We start from the raw sequence: 7305 nt of genomic DNA, 5'->3' as shown, positions 1-7305 counted from the left end.
AAAGAGTCAAGAGGAAAGGCGGTGTCAACATCTGGGGCCCATTTCTGACTTCACCGAGGACCAGAGTTCAACAAGCCTGAATCCCAAACCAGACACTCTGAATATGAATGAACTTTTGAGTGATGTAAGGTATTTCACAAATATTCCTAGTGGATGTGATGGTGTTTTATTAGGCCAGCTGTATATTAATATACTATGTATGAGGTCATCATGGTTTCTATTCCTATGCATTCCACATGTGCTTTTTTTCTAGGGGATTTTTAGTTGCTTGAATAAAGCCTAAAATAAATATAAATTAATTCAAGGGTGACATGAGGAGTAAAAGAACATCGCAGCAAACCAGTAAGAACAAATATAAGCCCATGCAGTGTGTTATGCCCTACAAAACTGCACCAGGGATAACATAAACACTGAGTTGGCAAGTGGACTTGCTGAGAGATTACGTGAGTGTGAGCTGTCTCGTGGAGGCAGGAGGGAGTACACAGATACCCATTACTGCCTTTGAAATGAGCTTCTTATCAGAAGAGCATGATGTATTCTTGATTGTGCTCGTTAACAGAAAGCAATAAACACGTAACTTAAAAATTGCTTGTATACAGAAAAAAGTTGGCTTATCGGAAGTCAGTGGCTAAACTCCCGGCTATATACTGCAATACAATGGGATGATGAGAGACGAAGCCATAGTTTTCATGAGATGTAGCTCTTGCAAACGCTTTGAGCTCTGAGAGGGGACCCCACACTGAAGCAGCCTCTGTGGATCGATCTGGGTTTGGAAGAAGGGAGAAGACCTGTCACTGCACAGCAGCTCCCAAGCCCTGGTCCCTTGAGTGGCTGCTGGTGGTTGGCAAGAGTTGCCTGGTAACGTGGAGCTGCCGCCTTCTCATTTCCAGCTGTTAAATTGCATTGAAAGGAGATGAATAATACCAGAATAGAAACCTAGCTTATCATTTGTCAGGTTTAATATAACAAAATAGGAGCCATTTAATGGCATCTCTAAATTGTTTACCAGAACAACATAGTTCCTTACTGGCAAAGTAAGCAAAACCATCTCAACCTTTTGCCACAAGGACCATTTCTCCTGTGGATGCGTTTTATTTTAAGCAGGGGGAAAATCTGGTAAGTCATCAGTAGGCGCTTGTGCTGATCAGCGCAGCAACGCGTTGGTTTTGTCACTCACCTTTTCCCTATGAGCAGCAGGAAACACTGAGCTCCTCGCTGAAGCTGTGTTCTTTTTGTGTCCCTAATTAAAAGGCAAACAAAAGGGGTGACATGAGTAAAAATTCCACAAATGTGAAGAACCTTAAGGAGAAGCCAGTCGCTATTTTCCGTATTATGTGCACACACATCCCTGGCCTCCTGTTTGTGTGTGTATATAGCATATACATTCAGTGGCTGAAAATATGTTTACTAAATATGGTGAAGACGACATTTTGCCCTCTGGACTACATCTTTGTTATTTTGTATTTGAAGGAGACGAGTCTTTGCAACAGAGTTCTAGCAGGTTCATGCTGCAAAATGAAAACAGGGCTTTCTGTAATTTCTTATTGATCAGCTCCTTGTTCCAACAAGGTTTGTCAGAGGGATGCTGTAACCTCTGGCATGTGTGAAGGATGGGGAAAAGGTAATAGCAGAGAGGATTGTACTAGAGCACGACAAGATATAGACATAACTGAGACACTGAAAAGTCATTTTTAGAAAGTGCATGCAAAGATACGTATTAAAATATCAAAATTTAGATCTACTTTTTGAATGGAAAATAGAATATCTGATGTGCTGGTTTCTCCATACAAATGGAAATTTGTCTATTTATATTTTGATGATGATGATGATGATGATGATGATAATAATAATAATAATAATAATAGAAGATTTCAGCAGGCTAAGTAAAGCAAGGGTTCTGAGTTTAATTCTAAACCAGAATGTATTCTAGTTTGGTTTTGGGTTTGGTTTGTTTTCTGGAATGGAAATTTTAGCTGTCCAGTTTGGGAGGGAATGAAAAATGAATCAGGCCTTCTTAACATCTTTGTGGGAGACGAGACAAAGAAAAATGGAAGTGGTGGTCAGGCCAGAGCAGATGGTTATCCTGCTGTAAGCCTGCCATCATTGAGGGAACGAGTTTCCACATGTCATGTTGCTGAGCAGCCTGCGGTTGGCTGCCACGAAATTTCCACCTCCCAAAGCTGGAGGAAAGGAGAACGCCTGCAAAAACCCAAAGCAGCAAACCAAAAGGAGGTGCGAGGTGCAGCAAACCAAAAGGAGGTGCGAGGTACAGAGGATGGCTCACAAGCCCTGGGAACAAAAGGCATTGATGTGGGCTTGGGTGTGGGAGGGAGCCCAACAAAGAGCTGCCCATGGAGCCTGCGCCAGCTCTTTCGGAGGGTGCTGGCAGCAGAAAAAAGGAGGTCCGTTTTGGCTTAAATAAAAAAAATCATAGTTCAGCAACTTGTTATTTAAACCAGGAAAATGAGGGAGGGAGAGGCATATCTAGGTGAAGTATTGCTTCCCTTTTCAATTATAGATTGCTCTGAAAGATATGATAATGTGACAATACATTGCTAATTAGAGCTGGTTTTGAGCCTGTGTTCTGCTACCTTTGTCAAATATCAAAACTTTCTAACGTTGGCACTTAAAATGGGCAAGAAGTATATGTCGAGAAAATAACAATGTTTCATTCATGTGCAAGCTGGTCTTCAGGTAAACGTCTTGATGTTCTCTTGTCTGTAAGAAAGCTTTGCATTTTAGGAAGATAGTGCTACTGTGAAAAGAAAAACAGGAGGCATACGCAAAAATAAGGCCAGTCTGTACCTCCATCCATAGATACGTACAAATATGCACACGTGTGTATCTCCATATCCACATACGTATTGCCATGTGCCAGCACCCTACAAACACGAATCAGTTAAGCTTCTTACACCACTTCTCTGAGACAGGAAGGTATTATTCCTGTTTACAGACTAGAAAGCTGAAGCCTCAAGGTGAGGAAATTCAAACGTAATCCCCAGGAAGAGCTGGAATTGTCTTTATTTTTCTAAGTCCAAGTTGGTTTTCATTATGTCCAAGGTCTACAATACCATCTTTTCTTTCCAGTGTTTGACTTGATTTCAAAATTTCTATGGCAAAGAGAGAAAAATCATGGGATAGAATAGCATACAAATAAAAGGAGAGAAGTATTGTTTCCTTTTAAGTTGAGAGAGAGATTCTCTTCTCCATCTTAGCCTGTATCAGAACAGTAATTTAAAAATGAGGGTCTGATTCTTCAAAAAGCAATGTATTTCTGCTATCATTGATGCCAGCTGGGTCTGCAAGCTCCACCACAGGAGAAAACCTCTGAATGAATTACACTCAGACCACGATAATTAAAGCCCTTCTTGCATCTTAAGGACTGGAACCAGGAAAAACAATGGTCCAAAAGACCCAGTTCAGCACCATTGCATTTTGGCGTGGGCAGACCAGTGTGCCATACAAAACCCAGCAGCAACACCCCTTTAAAAGGAATAAACAGGGCAAAGCAGGTCTGGAGGGGCAGCAACCTCTTTTACAGACTGGTGCAAGGGGCAGATGAATCCATCCCCACCACAGGACACGGGCTGGGGCTTTTTTCAGCCTGTGGTGCTGACCCCTTGTCCCTGAGGACCGCACCCCCAGTTCCTATAAGCAACACCGTGAAGCAGTGGAGATGATGGAGAAGGGAGCTGTGGTACTGTGGCATATGGAGAGGACACTCAGCAGCAAATAGGGTATCTCCTATGTTAGCCTCTTTCAGTATTTTATCTAGTGACTGTATATTGTATACAGGACCCAGCCTAACACTGGATACTGCGCTCTGCTGCAGATTCTTCGCTAGATTTACTCATAAATGACTTGTATTGACTCTCTGGTCCAAAGGAAACCCGACCACCCAGTGGTTGCCCTTTGTCTATAATCATTTTGCTTTCGTCTATGGTTTGGCACCAGCTGCACCAGGAAAAGGCACATAATTATAGTTTCCTTCTAAGTTATTTAACCAGAAATTCAAATTTTAAGTCCCAGAAATTACACATTGGTTATAGCTAAGAAAAAAATTTAAGTATCCCTTTAAGGAGCCAGTGTTAAGCAGAATACTCCTGAGTAAGTCAAACCTATCACAAGAAAAACACCTTAATATCTGAAAAGAAAACTTCAGTCGTTATCTGGCTAGAAAATTAAGTTCAGCTGTTTTCTTACTAAAGTTTTCCAGTTCTTATTTTTATTGTGTGCATTGTTTATACATTGTGCTCTAGAAATATTTTATTACATAAATGTTTGTATTGAGGGAGGGAGGAAAGGGCGGGGAAAAAGACCAACAAATAAATCCAGCCTATTTATGGCTTTCAGTCTGTACATATGCTGCAAGGAAGATCCTCACAGGGTGGCTCACTATATGCCAGGTGCATCTGCTGCCTGGAAATGTAGCTCAGCTTTCCACACCACCAGCAACTCTGTCAAAACTAGAAATCTTCGACATGTCCATCGCTTGCGCAGACACCAGCTCTTAGAGCAGGTGCAGTAAATGCACAGGCGATGCACATTTTGGGGGTGAAGCCCGCTAAATCCCATGCACAGTATCCTGAAAGCAGGGGACTCGCTGTGTGTGGGCTGTACGAGATACACACCATCAGCAGAGGAGCTGCCCTCGCCGTGCAGTGTGGCGGGGTTGTAGCAAGGCCAGCCAGAGCTTTTCAAGGCATTTGGTGGCAGATGAAGGGGAAAGATGCCGTACCAGCAGCGCTGCTGCTGCCCTGTGTCTCCCACGGGCAGTGCCACGCTCTAGCCTTTGGGCAGAAAAGGGCTGATGAGGCCAAAGCTTTGTGTTAGGTGCAAAATGTAAAGATAAGAGGCTGTGGCAATGCCACTAGTGTGACTCTTGCACACCGGTTAACCTCGTAACACACATGAACTCATGGGTGTTCCCATGTGCATGCAACTTGCATAGTTATATATGTTCATTGCACGCGGTGAAGATAACTGCCCTCTGCAGTGCTTCAGGTCTCTTGACTCAAGGTGCTCAGCTGTGGCCACATCCTGAGCACCGTGCAGGGAGTGATTAAAACCTGATCCCTGCACCCCGATCCTCTCTCCCCATCCCTCGCTGTGCCAGGGGAGCTGTGCCCCCACCCCACTCCCTGGAGAGCATGGGGGGCTCCCCTGACACCAGCCAGCTGCAAGGGGGATGCTCAGCTCCTCCTGCTGCTCGTGGGAAGGCTGCCTCCACCCCAAAAAGGCTTCCTCCAGGCGCGCTCTCTTTTTCCTCCCCTGTGCTCAACTTTAAACGTATATCGCTATAGCATTGTGCAGCTTCCAATAGGGGCCGATAAGCAGATTGCAAAGGCTCATTTTTTCTGGAAGGGCAGAAAACTAATGCAAATTGCATTCACTGTAGTTTTTGATATGTGCAGCTTGATGCTTATCGGCCCAATTGTACACTAGGGAAATATGGCAGGATTGTTCTCCTTGTCCTAAATGAAGTTTAACAAGAAAAACTGTGAAACTCTTTGTGTTACAGTCAAGCATAACTGGAGCTTTCGCATTTCCAGAAGTAAAGCGGGTCCTCTGGCCAAATTAAAGAAAGTGGAGAATTGCCAAAGAAAACATTTTTGTCCAGCTTAGCTTATCTGATGTTACCAGCATGTAGTGATACATTATCATCGCGAGTTATTTCCTCTGTTAAACATAGAAGCAAGAGCAAGTATGGATAAACAATGCATGCAACCAAACCCCAAATGTTTAACTATTTTAGCTTACCGTGGTGGGAAGCGGGGGCGGGGGGGGGAAGCGATAAAACTAAGTGTTTCTCAAAGAGCCCAACTACTGCTTTCTGTGCTGGAATTGTCTCAATCAGAGAAGAAAGCTTGAAGCACAAAGCAAGTGGCTGTCCTGCAGGTAAAAGCTCTCGCAGAGCCCAGGTCTGTTGCAAAAGACAGGCACTCTGCATGGGGTTGGGATGGGTGACTCGGGGAGACACATCTCAGATCTCATGGTCTGGGAGATGCAAAGGAGGAAGCAGACATCTCACCTGCCTTTAGACACATCTGGAGCAGATGTTTGTGTCTGATCCACTCACCCCAAGCTTTCCTCATGGCAAGCAAAAGGATGTAGATACCTTTAGGGGCATGGCTCGTCTGAGCTATTTCAGGTGTCTGCTTTGGGATTGTGATTCAGACCCTGAATATCTACTCATCGGTTAAAAAGAGATTACTCTATAGTGGATGTCTGTGTTATAAACAATTGATATTTCATCAGAAGAGCCCATAGGTCAGCACAAGATTTCCTCATGGCGGTTGCCATCAGCCATTGTCTTTGGCCATCGGGAGCTGTATGGCTTTGCCCACCCAAGGGGCAAAGGGAGGAACAGGAAACCAGAAACCTTCCTTCCTATGAATAAGATCCTAACCCTCCAAAGCAAACGTGTAAAGCTGCACTGCGACAAGGAGGAGTGGCAAGGATTATCTCCACAGATAATGCAGTTTCACAGTTAGTTATCCCTCCATCCTTGAATCCTACAGTTGAAGTATTTAGAAAATTCCTGTGCATCTCAGGCCAGGAGCCTCTGAGCAAAATAGCACCTACAGAAAAATTTAGAAGAGAAAGTATATGGTACAGTAAGTGTTACTCATTACCACTATAAACCAGTCTTTAGCACAACAGTTTTGCTGCAGAGCTGTTTGTTAGGAGCATAAAATTTTATGCTGCCAAGATAACATACAAAGGGCCAAAGGGATTTTCCAGGATGAAGGGCTGAAATAGGTTTGTGTGGCTGAGACAGGGTTTTTGTGTGGTAGCACCCCAGTATCTCTATGGCTGGAAGATGAGGAGCAGATTCAAGTGCCCTTAACATGTGAGGACATCAGGAGGTGATGAGCGCTCCGGCATGAGGAGGGAGGGCAGAGCCTGATCGTCCCCACCAGGGAGGCCATGGCCAGTCTCATTTGATTTACGATTGCTTGAAACTCTTGTTGGTTAATTATGATTTAGTGTGATGCATGCATGGTGAATTATGTGGGGTTATGAAAGGAAAGCTTTGGCTGAATGTCCAGAACAAGGTCTGGGTTGTGAAACCTCTGTGTGGTGGAGCAATGGCAGCTCAGCCAGCCTTCAGGGCTGGCTCAGGTAAGGCTGTCTCAGCACCCTGCCACCCATCCCATTGCCTGGAGAGTGAGCCGTGACCTGGGGTGTCATTTCCTCACTGATAATCCCTATGCCAATGGGTCTTTTTTGCACATAAAAAAGTACTTTGACATGTTAAGTTCCAGCTCCTGCCTATACCTTTTCAGTTAAGTTGGGTAGGGT

The 7305-nt window shown here is 44.3% G+C and overlaps 1 protein-coding gene across 1 annotated transcript in view; it reads right to left on the bottom strand.

Moving 5' to 3' along the window:
• Positions 1 to 7305, bottom strand: part of GAS6 (growth arrest-specific 6) — an 89195-nt gene that overhangs the window by 50233 nt on the left and 31657 nt on the right. The gene's annotated exons all lie outside the window — the stretch shown is intronic.

The sequence above is a fragment of the Pygoscelis adeliae genome, unplaced genomic scaffold, assembly GCF_000699105.1.
Source record: "Pygoscelis adeliae isolate BGI_AS28 unplaced genomic scaffold, ASM69910v1 Scaffold156, whole genome shotgun sequence".
NCBI classification, from domain to species: domain Eukaryota; kingdom Metazoa; phylum Chordata; class Aves; order Sphenisciformes; family Spheniscidae; genus Pygoscelis; species Pygoscelis adeliae.
This window is presented reverse-complemented; position numbering and strand designations above follow the sequence as displayed.